This window comes from Hermetia illucens, chromosome 2 (assembly GCF_905115235.1).
Source record: "Hermetia illucens chromosome 2, iHerIll2.2.curated.20191125, whole genome shotgun sequence".
Taxonomy (NCBI): domain Eukaryota; kingdom Metazoa; phylum Arthropoda; class Insecta; order Diptera; family Stratiomyidae; genus Hermetia; species Hermetia illucens.
In genome coordinates, this window is record NC_051850.1 from 44,425,897 (window position 1) to 44,447,057 (window position 21,161).

A 21,161-nucleotide genomic window follows, 5' to 3' on the forward strand; every position below is an offset into this window, starting at 1 on the left:
TTTGATCAACTTAAAGTGGGGTTACATCTCAACTCCAGAGACAAATATTGGACATAATCCCTGCTCGGCGCCTTGGAGGTGGAGATTCAAAACATGGACGGAAGAATTCTAGTTGGAGAGCCTTTGAATGGGGCATGCCTCAATCAGATTGTCGAAATTGCCTCAAATATCCGTAACACTTTGATATTCTGACGCCCTGGTTGCGAGGGCACTATTCCTGACGTGACCTTTGCTAAGGAGTCCGAGCGTCAGTGGTGCAAAGATAGAAGGCACTGGAATATTTCCCGGAAAATGAGTGGCTCTGACGTTCGAGTGCAATATTGGCAAAATTAACGTTGGCAAATTGGCAGAAGCCCTTTCAAAAGGCGTAAATAAGCCTAGCGTATAATTTGTTTGCCAAAACCCATCGGTCACACTATTCCATGGAAGCAGTGAAGATGATAAAAATCACACAGGCACTTTTCCTATTCACCCCAGCCGAGCTGGCGCTTTCGATGACAGGGATAGTATTGAGAACCCACTCTCCACTGTAAAAGAACTGGAAGAGGCGATCTCACATGTTCGATAGTGGGCGCTTTCCCCCTGGTGGGAGGCCGCGAGGCTTGTGTTGATAAGCAAGGGGAAAGGCGACTCTCAAGATGCCGTCAGCGTACCGTCCAGTAGATTAGCGATCTTGTCTAAGTCGGCGGTAGACTATATCGGCATCATGATAGGCCCGAAGATGAGCTTCTTCGAGTAGATTCGCAAAACCGCAGATATGATTGCAGCTACAATGTTTGTGATTTTCCGACTAATTGGAGATGGCGCAGGCATACATACCTGGTGATAAAAATAAGGAAGATGCCATTTGTCAAGGAAAAGCTTGCAATCTCAGCCCATGGCCCTGTGAACGGGAATCGAGGGATAAATAGACCGCACATGTCATCAAAAACGTGTGGCCGTGATTCAAACGAAAGCACGGTGAGGTTGACTGTTTTTTTAGTCTTATCTGCACACAATCGGGAAATCACGGTCACCTAACTACATTAACTGCGAGGAGGGGATGATGTGTATCCGGATGACTTAAGTGGTTAGAGCGCTGGGATGCGGTAGCGGAAGGTCGCGGTTAAAATCTTACTAGTGGCAGAGGGATTTGTAACGTGACTGGATGTCGGATATCAGTGGACTCAGTTTCGAATGAGTACCTGAGTCAAATTGGGATAATAATCCCGGGCGAGCGCAATCCTGACCCCATTGTTCCCTACAGTGTACTGTAGTGTACGTTAGGGTCTTGAATGAATTCCTCTAACACACTTGAAGGCCCTGATCCCATTGGATTGTTGCGCTAATGATTATATTATTGTTATTATTATGGGATGATGATACCTGATACTTTTTTTTGCAGAATATGGGAATGCCATCACCATTGCCTGTCGAAGGAAGGGTGTCAAATGTTCCCGAACACCAGAACTGAGGTCATCCTGGAGAGTGAGGCCACGAGGAATAGAGTGGCACGTTGCGCTCAATGCATTTTTAAGGCGAACAAAAAGGAGATGGATAGGAGAGACATCAGGGTAACCGAGGCTCGAATAGATCTGGCCTAAAATAGTGTATCAAACGGTTCGGAGGTAGTGTTCTAGACGTTCTACCAAAACAACAATATCGGCGCGTCCACAAGAGTCAGATCCTTATATTTTCTATTATACTGAAAGGGTTTTCCATCGAGTGCAAACCGCCACTGCATTATTTTTCTCAGTGTTGGTGATGGTGTTGGCATTTGTACGCTGATCTCCTCACACTGATTTGAATGCGAATTAATTCTACCGACTGGCCCAAATTTCCCTACGGGTCAATGGCTTGCACAATTTACATCTATTGATTAACATTTTAGATGCCTGTCCTCTTCCCTACATTTTAAGTGTGGGTCATTGAATTTCTCGATTCATTCTACATCGCTATTTTCGCGAAATATAACTTCATTGACCTGCATATCCAAATGGTCAAACAAAATGGATTTTGCTGAATAGTCTAGTTCGAGGTGAAGGTCCAAAGCAATGATGTTGAGCGAATTTCGTTTGAAGAACGAAGAAAATTTAATTCTATTTTCCGAAAACGTTAACGAATAAGGAACAATTTGGTTGGCTAGAGTTAACCCCTTCATTGACCTCCAGTCTTGGCATTCCACTGGACGTTATTGAAGTCGCATAAGTTGGATATTACTCGAGACCCATCAAAAAATCAATCTGCTGGAGAAATACGACTTTTATGCAAAGTTCTGATTGAGAAAAATTAAGAAAAGATTATCAAGATGTCAGAACGCGACCGGTTTCTGCTATCATTCGTCATCGGACAAGTCTGAAAAACAAGTTTGCCCTCGATTTGACCTAATCATTTACTTCGTGTTCTATCTTGTTTTCGTATCTGCATCCACAATCAATGGCAAACTGAAAAAAATATGAAAAAAAATGGCCAGAAATATTCAAAAGTATAATTTTATGGAAAAAACCCGAACCTACCACAAACTACATTTTATTTCACCATTTCTATTTCGTATAAAAAATTGGTGATTTTATCGCGACACCGACACACACAAACACGAGACAGAATCCAGTCTCAACAAAAAAATCTTTTTTATGCGAGGGAAGCCGTGTATATTCAAGAATCTGAAAAGAAAGAGGAGAGATTCACTTTTTACTTGAACCATACTCTCAGACAACATTTATGGTAGGAAGCACTCCGCGGGCTCTGTAGATTGTGGATGGAGGTACTGAAGTCGACGGAGAACGGTCATTTTCTTTGAACTTGCTCAGCGATAACGGCCAGGTAGGTAGGTGTATGCCTCGTGTGTTCAGCAATAGAAGACTAGCCGTGACTGAGTCAGTCTGAGCCGGGAGCGAATCCAACATGAGGAACGAATCACTATGCCGGCATTCCTCATAAAAATAACACAATAGTTGCCCAGCATTTGTTAGTCAGCGGCTGGTCCGACTGTATCTCTTATCTTAGGCAAAAGCGGGGATACCAGATTCGCCTCGATGAATAAAAATTTAAAATCTCAACTTCACCAATTTACAGCTCCAAGGCTCGATTTTCCCCAATAGTTTTGCATGTCGCGAGATGTATCTGGCGATGGATGGGATGATTTCGAACGGAAATTCCAAAGATGTGATACATTTGCGGTCGCGTTTTTACCACTCATGTGAGTGATTAGCATAAGATTGGGAATACATACGGGTCGGGTTTCAGCGAATGGCGCAGTGGAAATTTCAGGCACATCTAGTTTGAGGCTTGAGGCATGAAACACAACTCGTAATTCATAATTTGTAAAATCCAACTGGCTAGTAACCAAAATTTAGTATTATTTTGGGTAATTAAATTGTGTACATCAAAAACCCTCCGAATCTTAAAATTGCAATGTTCATTTTGCCAGTCCACTGTAAATGTGACACTCGTTTCCAGCAAAGTGTAGCTTTCCGCCATGTCATACCAGAGCTTCGACTGCTATAAGATACATCAGTAAAGGCTGAAACACAACCAAAGGCGCTAATTTTACATCATATTACGATTACCAATAATGACCAATGATGCTCCTCAGAAAACGAGGCAACCTTAGAAATCAATCAAAAAAACAAAGGCTCACTCATCAGTAGGACGATACTCTATTTTGCCTCTTTCGTGAGTACATATATCTGAAGCATCAGCCGATAGTATCGCACTCTCTCATATGAAAGTCCCACAAATGGCGCTTATGTGTGAAACCAAGTTCCATTACCCTCACAGACCTCGTTATCCAGATTTCAGCCCTTCCGTACAGACAAAAAAAAAACATCATTTCCAAATGCTTTTTCGGAGTGTACCGCACTATTTCTTGCCATCCAGCTTTTCTCAAGCCTAACACTCAAGACTACACACAGGCAATTCGTCTCTCGGCGTATTGCTTGAATTATGATCGTTGAAGAAAAGCATTGCATAATCTTCGACGTTCTTCAATCACTTGGGCGTGAAAAAATTGCGAATTTACTATGGTGTTAGTGTCAGTTATGAGATGCATGGGATGGGAAAACATACACAGGAGAACCATCCAGGAGTCTGCGACACACGGTCAGTTAGCTACTTCATACTAAGCCCGCGTAAACGCAATGACATTCTACGCCGTCTAAATCGAATTGCTCAGCCTACATTTAGTCTTCTTGCTAATACTCTTACATTGCTCAGGATTTCCATAATCTCACTGAAAAAATATTTCCGTCTTCATATAGGTCGCGTCCATCTAATGTATTAATTAACCCTTCGATTTGGAAGAATTCATCACTATACTCCCCATTATTGCCAGGCGTGGTTTATAATTTGACATACACGTGAATTTCCATGGCCCCCAACCTGGTTTTAACTCGGTTCTCTTAGTATATATAACGTAAAGAACAACACCCCTTTCCTAAGCTACTTCCTAATTAAGAGAAACATTTCAGTAACACTGAATCCGGACACCCTTTCGTTCCAGGCATCATCATATCATGAAGTAATATTTGACATATTATCTCCCGAGCGCTCTTTTCAACGCCGTTAACGAGATCAATGAGATATCTAATACCCCGAAGACCAGTAGATATCGAATGATGCTGTAGGCCACTTGGTTTGTCAATACATCAAAGAATGAAATCTGTGACGGACTCTCCCCTCGGACACCACCTTTTCATCATTATCACCATCAACGGCGCAACAATCGTGTATCCGGTCTAGGCATGCCTTAATAAGGAATTCTAGACACCGTGGTTTTCCATCGAGGTCCACCAATTCGATATCCCTAAAACCTGTCTGGCGTCGCCGTTCCATCTCAGGCAGGGTCTCCCTCGTCTTTTTTTTCTACCATACATATTGCCCTTATAGACTTTCCGGGCTGAATCATCCTCATCCATACGGATTAAGTGACCCGCCCACCGTAACCTATTGAGTCGGATTTTATCCACAACCGGACGGTCATGGTATCGCTCATAGATTTCGTCATTGTGTAGGCTACGGAATCGTCCATCCTCATGTAGGGGGCTAAAAACTCTTCGGAAGATTCTCCTCTCGAACGGGGCCAACAGTTCTTCGAGGAATACATGAGGACTGGCAAGATCATTGTCTTGTACAGTAAGAGCTTTGACCCTATGGTAAGACGTTTCCAGCGAAACAGTTTTTGTAAGCTGAAATAGGCTCTGTTGGCAGCCAACAATCGTGGGCGGATTTCATCGTCGTAGCTGTTATCGGTTGTTATTTTGGACCCTGGATAGGAGAAATTATCAACGGTCTCAAAGTTGCAGTCTCCTATCTTTATCCTTCTCGTTTGACCAGTGTGGTTTGATGTTGTTGGTTGGTTGGTTTTTGTGTGCTGACGTTGCCACCATATACTTTGTCTTGCCTTCATTGATGTACAGCCCAAGATCTGGATGAAGGTAGACTGTACACCTCGGATTGTTCTAGCCTAGCAAGACAGCGGAGAAAATTTTATAGATGGTACTCAGCAACGTGATACCTCTATAATTGCTGGACTACGTGGTATCTTCCTTTTTATGTATGGGACAGATAATATCTCGCTGCCAGTCGTCAGACATTGATTCGTTGTCCCACACCAAGCGCATCAGTTGAGGAACCACTTGGTGTGGTCGCCTCCATCGGCTCCTGGCGACTTATGGTTTTTAAGCTGGTGGATTACACGGACTGTTTCTTCAATGCTTGGTGCTGGCAGCATCTGTCCGTCTTCAGTTGGGAGACCTCCAACTCGCCGATATTTTAGTTGTTGAGTAGTTGATCAAAGTACTCAACCCATCGCTCCAATATGCACATTCTGTCGGAAATCAGATTTCCCTCTTTGTCTTGGCAGGATGAATATCGAAGTGTATAAGGCTTCATCCTGCTTCCTGTACTATTCCTGTAGGTGGTGTCGTAATTCGAGCTCGGAGCACCATGCCAACGAGATAATGGTCTGAGTTTATATTGGCCCCCCTAATATGTTCTGACATTCATCAAGGCTGAGAGGTGGCAGCGTTCAATCAGCACGTGGTGAATTTGGTTTAAAGTGGTCCCGTCTGGAGAAGCCTACGTATGTTTATGGACCGCTTTCTACGCAAACCAAGTATTTCCAACACCCATTTCGTGCGATACTGCTAATTGAATAATGCGCAGTCTGTTACCCCCCTGCTCCCTACTTGACTGTTAAAATCTCCAAGTATGATTTTGATATCATACTTGGGACACGCTTCGAGGGTCCGCTCAACTCCCTCGTAGAAGGTATCCTTCTTCGACTCTGCTGTCTCCTATGTAGGGGCGTGAACGTTATATATTTTTTTATTATATTTTTAAATTTAGGTTAATATTTCTAAATTTGCTCTCTGTACAGGGAGCGCACGCTCTATGAAAAAATGCGCAAATCGTTATTCCGTTGCCGGGTTCGTCGTGGGTACCAATCCTCGTTTCGCCCTGGGATCTATACTACCCTTTGACTATTGCTGAGACTAGTTTTTACAAAATTGAGAAATCGGCGAGTTTTAGAACGCCAATTTTGTAGATTGCAATCACCTACGCAAGGAAAACTATTTCAAGACAGTCGATGCCACATCCCCAGCAGGTTAATGCAGCAAGCGGGGGCGTCAAATGTATCATTTGGGTGAAAAACACTTTGTCAGGAAATATTGGTAAAAATTCCTTTTTGGCCGATGACGCGGAACCGAACCGCATTATCGAAGAATCAAGCATATCACTTCTAAGCATTGCCTCATCAGGAACGGATGAGCAATTTGTTTATATTTTGACGAACATTGATCGATCACTTATATGATCCAGCTGTCACTGGACAGTGGGAGAGCCATTTTTTTGAACGGGCGGCAGATACCCTCAGTAACCCACCTTAGAATGTCTATGAACATTGGGCTGCCATCCAAAATGCTCCTTACCCTGTTACTACGCAGGTCGTCTGTCGGTTAGATCCCGAAGAGGAATCACAAGATGTGACTGCCTGTGAAATCATGGAAGCGGAGCGATAAATGAAAGGGACTGAAGGCTCTATTCACCGTTGCTAGTTGCGGACGTGACGCACCCGAGTTCCAATATTGCGCTCAACGGTCTCCCCGTAGAGTTATTCATCGCAGCACCTGTATTTTCTGCAGATCTACTACATCCACTCGTATGGAAATCCAGGGAATCCGATGCCTTTCCCCGAGAATGGAAGAATTGTATAATCGTTAAGACTCCAAAGAAAGGCACCTGTGTTGACTGTTGTCGCAAAGATAATAGCTGAAATAATCCTGAAACATCTCAAAAGCTTGATCGACAGAGAGCAGCTTGGTTTCTGCTCTGCAACCGCCCGGGTTGACCACCTCAACACCCTGTCCGTCATTGTGAAGCAGTGTGCAGAGTTCAGATCTGGAGAAGGGTTCCTACAGTGTCAACAGGGGGTATATCTGGCGTGCTCTATGCAAGAGGGACATTAAGGGACAACTAATAGCTATTACTGAATCGTCACATAGCGCAAAATGTCACGTGCTGCACCGAGATAAAATCCCGGAGAATTTTGGGGTCCAGAGCAGACTCGGCCAGGAATACATCCTGTCACCGATATCATTTCTTGTTGTTATCGGTGACATTTTTCACGCTGCCTTGTCCGGAAGACGTGTAGGAATTCAATGGATGATGACATGTTCTCCCAAACACCGCGACTACGCGGATGACATATGTTTGGTCTCTGACTGAGTCATGCACCTTGGCCAAATGGTTCTGGATTTGGAAAAAGAGGCAAGTAGAGTCGGAATGAAGAAAGGACCTTCGTCTTGTTGGTGTTTCAATCTGACAGGTCATCGCGATTTCTCTATCTACATTAATTGGTCAGAACATCGAAGACATTGATCAATTTGTATATCTCTTGGTCGTTTCTGCCTGCAGACGCATTAAATGCTGGAAATGCAACATCAACTTTAAGATCAAGTTAACTGTTCTGTGCCCTATTACTCGAAAGCGCCAAGCCTTCGTCAAAATTTATCTGCGACGTGTCATCGAGGTGCGATGGCCTGATAGTATTTTGAACAAAGAAATTTTTCGGCGCACAGGCCAGTTTCCCGTGGACGAGTTTAGTCACACATTGAGGACGGGGACAATCCCATTGCTGGCTATGCCATACTGTGGAATCCACCCTCCGAAAAGAGCACTTGGCACGGGAGAGCAGAGACGGAGTGCAGGATTCTCGAGATGTCCTGGATGGAATTGAAGCGGGCCGTACTCGATGGCAGGGTAGTTCGCGGGCTATGCCCATCAATCAGTGAATGGCAACCATATATACAAGTAAAGGAATGCAGGAAGAATACAAGCTTCTCGGTAAGTCTTGATGATAGCTAAATCATATTGTGGATTAGGAAAAATTTTATTTTAGCCTCGGGCGGCTTAGGCCTACAATTTTACAAGGCGGATTTGTGTTCGTTATAATTCATATACATGACGCGTTTTTGAATTAATGAAAGGGAGCAAATACCACCTTGTAACCACTTCCGTCACGCTGGTCCAAGGGCAGAGGTGAGGCAGCGTTTGATAAACCGCAAGTCTTAAATCGAATCATGTTTAAAGTAATGTTTTTACTTAACGTCGCAAAAATTAAACAACATGGTCGGATTGCCTACCACACAACGTAAATGCAAGCGCACCATCTTAAAAAACACCTATTTGCATATCTTTCATTTTTTGAACATTCAGCTCTTGGGCCCCTTAGTTTTCGTAATTCATAGATATATTTATTGGTTTTGCCTTTGCCTAAACATTTTCTTGTATGCAACCTTAGTAAAAAAATTTAGGTGTTTCAAATCTGGAGACCTGATAGGCTAACAAATCCATCTCGGGGGTACCTTAGGTGTAGGTAATGGCGCACTTTGCGAGCGTAATGGGCCGGGCAGCCATCATTTTGAAACAACAGGGATCGGGGTGTAGCCAAAGAAACATCTTCTAAAAAATCTGGAAGATCATTTTATAAAAACTGTAAGCTTTTCAGTTCAGATTTTCTGGTACTTCGAACCAACCAATGACATGTTCGTTTCAGATACCGATCCACATGTTAACTTTAAATCGGTATTGGAACCTTTCTGCTCGGATGGAGTGAAGATTTTTCTATGCAAAACTATGCAAATTATGCATGTTCATAAAGCTATCCTTTTTAAATATAGTTTCATCCGACCATAGTACCTTGTCTAAAAAGGTCGGGTCCTTCCTATTTTTTGTAACTCTCTGCAGAAAAACTGCACCCATAGTCCGTAGGCATCAGGGCTTAAACACGTTGTACATGATATGGGTGATACTTATATCGCCTAGTGATCATATTTATTGTCGATTTCGATGTCCCTGTTGATCGTGCGACTGCTCATGCTGAAGTAGTCGGGTATTTTTCAATAAAACTTCATCATCATAATTCATACGGGGTGTTCCTTCTCGAGCGGGACTGTGATTCTTCTGTACTCTTCTCAATCGAACTAATGCCAGGTCAAAGGGTAGTATAGGTCCCAGGGCGAAACGTGAATTGGTACCCACGATGGAGCATAAAACCTGGGAAATGCCTGCTCAACCAACACCAACAACTCTACTACCAAACCCTATCTCCACCTCCACGTGGTGACCGCTAGGACCTCTTTCGTAATGAAAAGCTGCAGATGGAGAAGGATCAAGGCGAGTCTCCGGCGCCTAAAAACGGGACAAAATGTATCAACTGGTCCTCCAGGTTAGGTAGGGCTGACAACCTCACGCGGAAAACTGAAGCTACGAAGCCACGGAAGGAGCCTCGGACAGGATAGATTTCAAAACGACGAATGGAATAACACTTTGATCATTTTCTCATGGAACGTGCGTTCCATGTGCAGACTGAATGCTGCCGAGCAGCTAGTTGATACCTTGTCCCAATATAAGGCCGATGAACAGCATTGCATGAAATACTCTGGACAGGGATCGGTTTAATGGAGAAGAGCCACTACACCGTATATTATAGTGGCCATCCAATAAACTATGTGCTCGGAGTGGATTTCTTAGTCAACCAAAAAAAGAAACTTGCTGTTATTGGCTTGTTTTCAAAGCCAATAACAGCAATAAGTGAAAGGCTATGCGTTTGCGAAGCAAATTTAGAAAAATAAGCCTCATTCACGTTGTCGCCCTACAGAGGAGACTGCAGAGTCGGAGAAGGATACTTTCTACGAGGCAGTTGAACGGGCCCTGGAAGCCTATCCCAAGTATGATATCAAAATCATACTTGGAGATTTCAACAGTCAAGTAGGGACGGAGCCTGTATTCAGGCGATACGTCCCATAGCTACAATCCCCTCTGACAATCAGGTAAGAGTGAGTACTGAAGACATTCACAACACAACACTGAATAATACCTATAAGGGAAAATGGATGCCGCAATAACCGTAGCTAACAAATATTCCGGAAATGAAGCATCAACAAATGAGTTTCGCAACCTCCTGATACGGCCACAAAGATACTTGGCCCCAGCCGAGTAATGTTGCATTCTCAAAGAACGCGGGCACGCGCCGAGACTTATCACGAACTCCGTCGAGCGAAGAAGCAACTTCACACACGGAAAAAGGAAGCCTGGGAGAACCAACAAGTCTGTGAACTAGAAAAGTACAGGGAGCAACCGCACCAGGCGCGGAAGTTTTACCAACAAGTCAGCCTCGATGCTCATCCGAACAACCAGAACATCGGCGAGTTAGAGGTCCCCCCAGCTGAAGACAACGGACTAATAGTGCCAACACCAAGTATAGGAGAAACAGTCCGTGCCATTCACCGGCTTAAAAATCATAAATCGCAAAGAGCGGATGGAATTACAGCCGAATTAGGCAAATATGGAGGCGACCAGTTACCCCAAGTGGTTCATCAACTTGTGCTCAAGGTACGGGACAACGAATCAATGCCTGACCATTGGCAGCGAGACATTATCTGTCTAATACATAAAAAGGGAGATATCACACAGTGCCGCAATTATAGAGGTATCACGTTGCTGAGTACCATCTATAAGATATTCTCCACTATCTTGCTAGGCCGGATAGCCCCATACGCCCAGAACATCATTGGCCCATACCAAAGAGACTTCACTCCAAGCAAATCAGCAACAGATCAGATTTTATCTCTGCGGCAAGCAATCAAAAAACTGTTGGAATATGGACACCAGTTGCACCATCTATTAATCGACTTTAAAGCCGCCAGGGTAAAACTGAACACGGCCATGAGAGAATTCGGTATCCCGACGAAATTGATAGGACTGACTAGGCTGACCCTGACCAATGTACGAGGCCAGATAAAAGCAGCAGGATCACTCTCAAGACCATTCGTCATCAACAACGGTCTACGACAAGGGAATGCCCTATCATGCGTCCTCTTTATCCTGGCTCTCGAGAAAGTGATCCGTGATGCTGAGGTAAATGCAAGAGATATACCAAAGTACTGGCCTATGCTGACGATATCGACATCATGGGAAGAACGATTCGAGACGTACAAACTGACCGTCAGGTTGTGGATAAAATCCGGCTCAATAGGTTAGGGTGGGCGGGTCACTTAATCCGTATGGATGAGGATGATCCAACCCGGAAAGTCTATAAGGGCAATATCTATGGTAGAAAAAGAAGACGAGGCAGACCCTGCCTAAGATGGAGCGATGGCGTAGGTCAGGACGCCAGACAGATTTTAGGGATATCGAAATGGTGGACCTCGGCGCAAAACGCTGGAGTTCCTTATGAAGATAGACCTAGACCGGATGCCGGTTGTTGCGCCATTGATGATGATGATGAATAATTTGACCGAGAAGACACCCAATGTCATCGAACCTTTCATGTTTGCTGCCAATTTATATGGTAAACACTAATGTCTGATGTTTGTTTACAATAAAGATAATAATTACTGCTTTAAAAATCTTGAACATGAATAAACAATATTTTGTCGTTGTCGCCGTAGGTCATGTCGGTCAAAATGTAAACGCGACTGAGCACTAACAGAGTCAAAAGTGTTATTTTGAGGGATATTTGACGGAATAAGTCACAATTGCATTGATGAACAGAATATTGAAAGCATCGAATTATTTGTTTTTTAGGTGGTACTGTTGCTGGTTGACGATGACATGTTGAATAGAAGGCGAAGTGGTGCCGGTCATCCCACCGGGGAGGAGGTGACAATTCTCTTGTACAAATTTGGCGAGCCTTCGCTTTACTATTATTTCAATAAATTTAAATAACCGAAGGTAGGAATATAAAGGCAATTGAATTGTTTAATCCTTATTACTTCTTGCCCTTTTGTCTGCTCGGTAAATCCGTGACTGAACTACCGGAAGTAGGGCGGGTGGGCGTACATATTTGAAGGCAGCTGACATGCTAGTGAAATGTACGACGAGAATTCGAACTGAAACTCAACAAGTGAAAGGCTAGTCACAGAAAATAAAGGAAGTGTTCGCATTTTCTTATGCAACATAACATGTTTTTCAACAAAACGAAATGATTGCACATTCTTTGAAATATCACTGGGCATTGCCAACTACTCCATTAAAAGGACGACAGCGATCAGCTGTTCCAATCAGCTTAGTCCTTGTCAGTTCCTACCTTTTTTCACTGCTTTCTAGCTAGCGACCTCGTAGACATATCCAAAGGAGGAATCACTCATAAAATGTATTCACATTGAAGCCACTTTGCGAAACGTGCGACACAAAATGTTACACTGTCCACCCAAAAAACGAAACGCGCAAATACGAGGAGAATTCGAACACTAGAATCCACTTCTGACACATTGCATCCCGCACAATCTGACAGTTCCAATTGGAGCACATGCAAATCTTCCGGTTGGGCCGTTCAGCGTTTATTTTCTTTTGCCGCGGTCGGCCGTCTTGAAAGTGAAAACATTTCTTCGTTTTGCTTTTTGCATTTGGCTTTTGACGTTTCGTGGAGTCGCTAATAGGGCGTCGGGGCAACGTGCATGACACATAATGCAACGACGTCAGCGACGCCGCTGTGCCTTGGATGCACTCGCACTGGAGCACCGAGCGGTCGAGCGAAAATCACTCCTTTGCGTGTTTTTGTTTCCCGGTGGGTCGTACGCGACCGTTGTCGCGGCCGTCTATGATGTCTTTTCCCACTGGCGCGGCGGCTCAGGCATTCGCATCAAGCGGAGCCCGGCATTCTTGAGGCGGCCGAGCCAAAGAAAGTGAAACCGAAAGAACGTTTGCCCAAGTGCGCGCGAAGCACTCGAAATCGCGGCGGTGCAGGGCTCCAAGTTTGGGAAGTCGACACGCGAGACACTGACAGTCTGATCGCAGCCGGAGCAGATCGGGCGCTAGCAACAGAACTGCATTATGCAAGTGCGCGTGCATGCAATCCACGCTTGATTAGTTTCCCGCGGCTCGCGCGAACCAAACGTCACTATCAGAGGAACTGGCGCCCACGGCTCCCTACGTCCGTGGCGAGTGCCGTCAGGCGGATCTCGTCGTCCCGCGGTCAAGATTCCACTCCGATTTTCGCACGGCGTGCAAGCTCCTTCGCGGATGCCTGCACTAAGGCTCAGCCTGACAGACCGGGCGCGGGGTCGCCCCTGCATGCACTACTCATCCCGTCCCGGGTTGCCCGGAAAAACGCAGTTGGACGCGGACCGAGCAAAACACTAAACACAGAAAAACGCAAGTCGATAACGTCGCCGGGAAAAAGCACAAAAAAAGTCACGGCATGAATGCGATTCCAACTGGTTCGTCTTTTTTCACTCCGCCGTGACACAATAAGAAAAACTGCGCGATATGCGGACTCGACGGTGGAAGCACGACAGCGAAGGCGACGGCGAAGAAAAGTAATCAAGACGACGTCCGAGAAAAAATTCCGTGGCCGCCGATGGCGCTCGCGAGAAGAGAACGACAGAGTCACGCCGACATCCACAGCGGCTGCCTCCCATGGACGGCACACTACACCAGAAACTGCGCGCAAACAGGCCGGCACGACACAGGCAGACGGCGGAGATTGCATTCGAGCTGCTGCCGCTTATTTTGCCGCCCAGTTGTGCATGTGTGCGCGTAGCGGGCTCCACTCGGTACAGTGTGCCACGGAAATTTCTTGACACTCGCTTGTTGCTTTCTTTCAGATGGGGGTGAAACGGGCTAATGAATGAAATAGGGAACTTGGTCTTTGCAGTAATCGAGGAGGCTATTGAAGCCACTGAAAGTAAGTGCGGAGTTTCATTTCCCCGAAGAGCTTTAGAAGCAAAGCAATAAAGACACGTGCTGAGCCGTCTAAGTTGATGGACGAGCCAACCGAGAAGAGCGATTGGTTGGGATTCTAATTCACCATCCTTGGCCTCTATAATCCTAACCGCGAGATAATAGTTTTCGAGAGCTTGCTCCAGCGGCTAATATCGTTGGCGCGACAATCCAATTCATTCAAAATTGAACGGTGCACTACAGGATTACAGTGCCCCGTAGGAGACAATGTGGTCAGCATTCCGCTCGCCCGAGGTTGTCACCCTGATTTGACTCAGGTACTCATTCATAACTGGGTCAACTGGTATTCGACGTCAATTTACGATACAAATTCGACTGCAACCAGCGAGATTTGAACCGCGACCTTCCGTACAACAGCCTAGTGCTCTAACCACTGGTCACCTGCAATTGCACTGATAATTGCCGAGGAACCATGCTAGCTTTCTTTAGGTAGGTAGGTAGGTATCAGTGGCCGCTCCAAGGAGCTCAATTAGCGCTGTGGTGCGCCGTTTTGACGTCACAAACTCCTAAGACCGTGACTGTTGTTATGAGAGCAAGGAGGCAGAGTCTAGCCGGCTCAGATCTTCAGAGCCAGCCCGTAGCATTCACGAAGGAAAGCAGCTCTCCCACCTGTCCATCCAGTGTCCGTAGCGTGACTCTAGCTAGAACTGGGCAATCGCAGAGAAAGTGCATGAGGGATTCGCTTTCTTCTCTGCAGCTTCAGCAATGTGAATTGTAGGATATGCCGAATCTGGCGGCATGGTCCCCTACGGGCCAGTGCCCCATGTAGACCGCCGTAATTTTGAATGCATTTGCACAGGAGCTCTCGTGATCGCGTTATATTATAAGCGGGGCCAATTCTTCGTGACTTCACAGCTCGGAGGTCTTCGCCATCTAAGGCCCGTGGCTGTTAGGTAGTGCGAGTAGACTTCGCCACTGACAGCTGCCAGCGAAACACCGACTGCATTCACCGAAGGGCTGCCAAGAGCAGAGCTCCACCTGGCCAATCCGTCAGCCTGCTCATTCCCCTCTATGTTCTTATGTTTGGGAACCCAGAGGAGAGTGATCTTGAGCGTGCCGCCCAGACGGTTCAGTGCGTCTTTGCACTGGCCCACCAGCCTGGATGATGTCGTCGCTGAGTACAAGGGCTGGATGGCCGCTTGGCTGTCGGTCAGAATGGCTATATTACACTTGGGGCTCGAATCTCGCTCCATCCATTGACGGACTTCCAATATCGCCAGTACTTCCGCTTGGAATACACTGGCGAAACCTGGGAGACCATACGACTGTGTATATTCGAGAAAACCCCCACGCCGACTCCACAGGCCATCTTTGATCCATCGGTAAGGAATATTGAATCATAACCTTGAAACACGCCGCTGGTCTTCCACTTTGCCCTGGTTAAAAAGTCGACAGCAAAGTTTCTCGTGAAATTCAGCTTGCGTGTGGCATAGTCCGCGGGGAATGCCCAGATTTCCCGAGGTACTTCGTCTAGGATGTTACTGTGGCCGTAGGACTTCGCTGGCCAGCATGCGTAATCACGTAGTCTGACGGCATTGCAAGCTGCAACGTATTTAATGTGAAGGTTTAGGGGGAGGAGATGGAGGAGCACATTGGAAGCATCTGCCGGACAGGACTGCAGAGCCCCAATAGCACCTGCACACTTTAAATCGTATTCAGCTTCATCCTATTGTCTTTTTCGCTCAAAGCCTGCCACCATACAATAGAGCCGTACGTTAGGATCGGACGCACTACAGCGGTGTACATCCAGAGAACCATCCTCGGCTCGTTTTTTACAAAGGTTCTCTTGTAGGCATAGAAGGCTATACAGGCCTTCTTAACCGTCAGTTCTATGTTCAATTTCCAATTTAGCTTTGGATATCGGTCCGATCGATGCCGCTAGTGCATGCCTTCGCGAAGTGTCCAAACAAGGCATTTGAAGCACCTCTTTAAAGAGATCTATTCCCTTAGTCGGCAAACAACCCATACAATCCAAACCTTCCCGACGACTAACTACTTCTGCACTGACTCCACTGGCAGTCGCATTGTGGCTGTTTGAGTGCCGCCATAAGTTTTTCTTATGCTCATAATAGATTCTCCTCTGAATTCCTCCAACTCGAATTGTTGCTTCAAGGCAGTGTATATCTCTCCTCTGGATGGTACCTCATCGAGATCCTTGCACTGTACATATATAGATCTGCTGTCTGATGTTTTTGGAACTGCGATATTCTCCCTGAGTGAGTTTATAACTTGATTACGAAAGTAGTCAGTTTTTCCCACGTCGGATTTTTTCAGTTCAAATATGAGATCTCCTTTCTGCGTCCTCCGGATTTTGCTGACATTTCTGCCTAGGTCCATTAGGTAGGGGTCAGATTTCACCTTTTTCAGTATCTCCGTATAAGTTAGATTTTCTTTGCTGAAGATTACAGGGGCGAATTCGCACCTTTGGTTTCTTGTTCCTTTTTTTGTTTACCAACCACCGTTCTTATTTTCCTTCGGTTTCGCTTCGCTAGCCGAATTTCTTACTTTGGGTACTTTGGGCCCTTGTGAATTTTTAATTCCGTTTGTTGGACTGGTTAAGACCAATTTTTTTTTTGGTGCCTGTTGGTTCCCCCTCTTTATCTCGCATCCTCTTACTTGATCCAATGTTGATGAACTTGGGCTTTGGTGTCACTTGGGTCGCCCGTGACACTGTTAGGGCTGGGATGTTCGGCTCTTCCTTAGGTTTCTTCTTTCTGCGACCTATTGTAAAGCACCCTGATGGCTCTCACCATGTTCTTAATGGCTTGGTAAACGTTGTGCTTGTCCTTGATGAATTCGGATAGCTCAACCATTTTAGTCCTAAGCTGCATAGTTCTTAGTTCATAGTTCTTCTGGGTCAGGGCTCTATTCTCGGTGAGTCTTGGCCAGATTACTCCTTTTACAGATACCTTCACTTTTTCAATTGTTAAGCTCCCATGGGCTTTCTCCTTTGTCGGCTTTGGTATTCGAGGAGATCGTAAAATCGATGAGCTTGTCCTAAATGGATACATTTGCTGCTGCTGGAGTATCTCCTGATCAGATCCGATGGGCGTTGAAATCGCCTTTTTCGACCAGCTATCTTCTTTTAATCCATCATTCTTTGCGTTTGCAATTGGTGTTCACGGCAGAGTTCTGCATTAGATGTCACGGTGGCCAAGTTGTACACCACCGAGGCGCTGCGATCGACTGGACATCGACGGCCAGCCGCCCACTTGCTCACTCCCAAAAGCCGCCGATGCTGGGGTTCCAAGCTTATGCACCGTAACTTTACTCCTTCTCAATTCCTCCATGCTGATTTTATTTTCTGGGTGTCTTTCCCATAGCCATTTTGGTCTAAGCACCAGAGATATGCCAACACACCAGCCCATGCACAGTTAGAAAAGAAAAGTGCATGAAAACATATTTACACATCAATAGGTATGCCCCTATCCGCCACCTGCGGTCACGACTGATGGGAGAACTTTCGTCGCGGGGTGGACATGTCTCTAGCCTCTCCCTTCGCCAATCGATTGAATTCACAACCGCGCTTTTCTCGCCTCCTCTGCTTCTCTTAATCGGCACTGAATCCGCCTACCATGTCATTCACTGCATTCCAGCTCTCCTGGCATGCAAGCATTTTTCTAATTATTTTTCCGGTGCTAGTGTTCCTCCCAATGTCGCCATGAGAGTCTCCCTTTCCTCAGCGAATCTGGGACAATGGAAGAAACCATGCTCCGGGTCCTCCGGAATACCGTTGCAGCTGGGCCAGTTGGGTGTCCAATTTAAACCTATAGAGGTATTTACAATAACCGCCATGTCCCGTGAGAAACTGCGTGAGATCATAGTTTATCTCATCATGCGTTCTCTGTGTTCAAACCTTGATGCTGGGAATCAATCTGTGGGTCCATCGACCCTTTTTTGCCTGTTCCCACCGTTGCTGCCAGCTGCTTAAAGATTACTTCCTTTCGGCGTTTTTCATTTGCCGATCAGAAGAAGAAACGGGTCCGTCATAGATACGTCGGTGGGCATCATTCCGGCTACTGCATAGGCCGCTTCGTTCGAGATGGTTCTATAATCACAGCACACCCTTAGGGCGGTCTTTCTATACACCGCGTTCATTTTTTGAGCATTGCATGCGATACGCAATGCAGTTGACCAAATTGGCGCTGCATAAAGCAGTATAGAATTCACCACTCTAGCTTTGGCATCATCCTTGCCGGGGTATGCTGAACATCTTGGTACTGCTTGCTCGCATCTATCATCACTCCAAGGTATTTAATTGCTGGCTTTGAAGTAAGTTTCCTTGATAAGCACCGCCTCTGTTTTATTCCCCGCGAGTGCAAGAATTGCATCTTTCAACCACTTTGTTATAGGAGTGACTGCTTCGGATGAATTCAATTCCACATCCGCCAGATCTTTTGCAACAAGCGCTATGTCATCGGCGTAACCCACTATTGTTACCTCGCAGGAGCTGGGACGTTGAGGATATTATTATACCTACATGATGTTCCACAATAGCGATTCTGGCACAGAGCGCTGTGGAACACCCGCGGAGACAATGTATTCTTTGGTTCCATTGTCTGTGTCATACCAGAGCCTTCTATCTGTTAAGTAGCTGTCGACTAGCGTAGTTAATTAACTTGGTATACCAATCGCCGCTAATGACCTCCTTATAAGGTTCCAACTGGCAGAGTTGAACGCATTTTGCACGTCAAAGGTAATCACAGCACAATACTTGCTCGTGCCACCGACCACCGACCGTTTATCTGGCCGTACGAAAGCTGAATTGTTGGCCTGATTAGCTTCCCAGACGGGAGCAATCTGTTGTAGATTATTCGCTCCAACATTATCCCCATCGTGTCTGCTTACCAGGTCTAGGCAACAACACCAACATTTGTTTTTTCCATGTCTCAGAAAGATCCCATCCGCCAAGAATGCTTCAAACAACTTTACGAACATTTCTGGCCTCGACATGACGGAAAGCTTAAGGGCTTTGTTTGGTATGTCGTCGAGGCCAGGCGCTTTGTTGTCTCCCAGTCTACCGTAAATCTCCAGTACTTCTTCCATCGTTACTGGGGCTATTACAGCCACATCTAACGATGTATGTAGACTGTAGCCCCGTGTGTTCTTCTGAGGGAACAAACCCTGAACGATTTTCAGTAGGAAGTCAGGACATGTAATTTGTGGAGCTGCCTGACCTCTAAATCTACCCATCACAACTCTGTAGGCGCTTCCCCATGGGTTTATATCGGCCTCTGCGCAGAGCTGCTTGAAGCAGACCCTCTTGCTTCGCTGTATAGCCAGCTTCAGGTTTCTTCGGGCTTCCTTGTCACCTTGTTTCACCTTCTAGTCAATCCTACCTATTGCTTTCTGGGCCGCTCGTTTGATCCGATGGCACACTGACAGAAGATCTGACAATTCACTATTCCACCAGCAATTAGGCCTTCTACTGGGGAAAGTATAACGTCTCGGCATCGATGAGTCGCATGCTTTTGCGATACGCTTCGTGATATGGAGGGTTCTTTCCGATAGTGTACCTTGGATAGTATCTTGGTGCAACCACACATCTACGAAAGTTTGCTCGTCGAATACTTTCGCAGACCAAGCTGACGCTCTCCTCTTTTTTGGATGAGCAGATTTCCAGCCGCTTGTCTTGCTCTTCAGGTCAAAAATATTGCCTGGTGAAATGAAGTGGCTGAGGAATCTCACCTGAGTCTGGAGAAACTTGCATTTATCAACGTTTAGGACTAAACCGGCCTCAAGGAGACGTTCAAAAATGCACTGGAGAAGCGACCAGAACATCATCCAAATAACTTGAAAGGTTTGCGCCGCTTTGCACAACCCAAAAGTCATCCGCGTGAACTCGAAGAGTCCAAAGGGTGTGCATATTATCGTCTTTGGAATGTCTTCTGTAGTTACAGGGATTTGGTGATACACCTTCGTTAAATCCAAGGTCGAAAAGATGCGGCATTGGGGAGATGATGCGCAAAATCGTGGATGAGTGGAATGGTATATCGGTCACGAACAGTCTGTGCGTTTAGCCTTCTATAATTCCCACAGGGGCGCCATTCGCCGTTTGGCTTAGGGACCATATGAGGTGGGGAAGACCAACAGCTGCCTGAAGGTCTGCAGATACCTTGTTGCATAAGTTGTTCGAATTCTTTCCGTGCAATAGCCAGCTTCTGGGGTGGTAGGGGACGCAACTTTGAGAAAATAGGGGAACCAGTGCTGTTAATGTGGTGCTGTACATTCGGTAGTAATCTGGCTGAACAAGAAGTCTGCACCTAAAATGGGGAAGCTGACATCCGCAAGGATGAATCGCCACGGGAATGTCCTACGCAAGCCAAGATTCACGTCCACTTGCCTGTAACCGTATGTGTTAATACGCGAGGAATTTGCCGCTGCAAGTTTCAAAGATTGTGGGAATAGTCGTGATGCCGGGGCACGGCAAGAACCGAAACCTCCGCTCCAGTACCAACAAGATAACTGTGCCTGATGAAAGGGTCATAAATTGTTAGGCGACGTGGCGCTGCGTTCTGGGTGGCCGTCGCCAGGACCCCCGCGGACCTAGTTTTTTTGAGGTAGGCGCGAATTTACGCGAGAGCGTATATCTGGTGGCTTTTTCGCCGAATCTACGATGGTACCAATAAATGCTTGGGTCCGTAGGCTGTCCTGACGACCTGCTACCCGATCGCCCTTTTCGGGCGGTAGACCGCGAGTGAGCTCGCTACCTGCTGCCCGAACGCTGAGCGTCCAGCGTCGCTCTCACTTCCGCCATGCAGGCCACAAGGGCAGCGATTTCGAGCCTCAGCTCGCCTATTTCTTCTGAAGGCTACTGAACGGCTGCTATCGTGGGGACGCGCGTGTACCTCATGCACCTATCAGCCGCAGCGGCCAGCGCCTCCAAAGAACCGGAGACACGCGAGGACTGCCTGGGTGCTCTCTGGAAGTCGTCG

General features: G+C 46.2%; 1 protein-coding gene across 12 annotated transcripts in view; it reads right to left on the reverse strand.

Moving 5' to 3' along the window:
* The window catches only part of LOC119649951 (zinc finger protein 768-like), a 122,776-nt gene that overhangs the window by 74,525 nt on the left and 27,090 nt on the right, over nucleotides 1-21,161 (reverse strand). Inside the window, exon 1 of one of the 12 annotated variants that reach the window (XM_038052389.1) lies at nucleotides 12,572-13,899. The exons of 10 other annotated variants lie outside the window; for them this stretch is intronic. The gene's annotated coding sequence lies outside the window, so the exon portion shown is untranslated. Of the gene's footprint in view, nucleotides 1-12,571; nucleotides 13,900-21,161 lie in introns of those variants that run through there. One more of the 12 variants, XM_038052376.1, reaches the window with a different exon arrangement.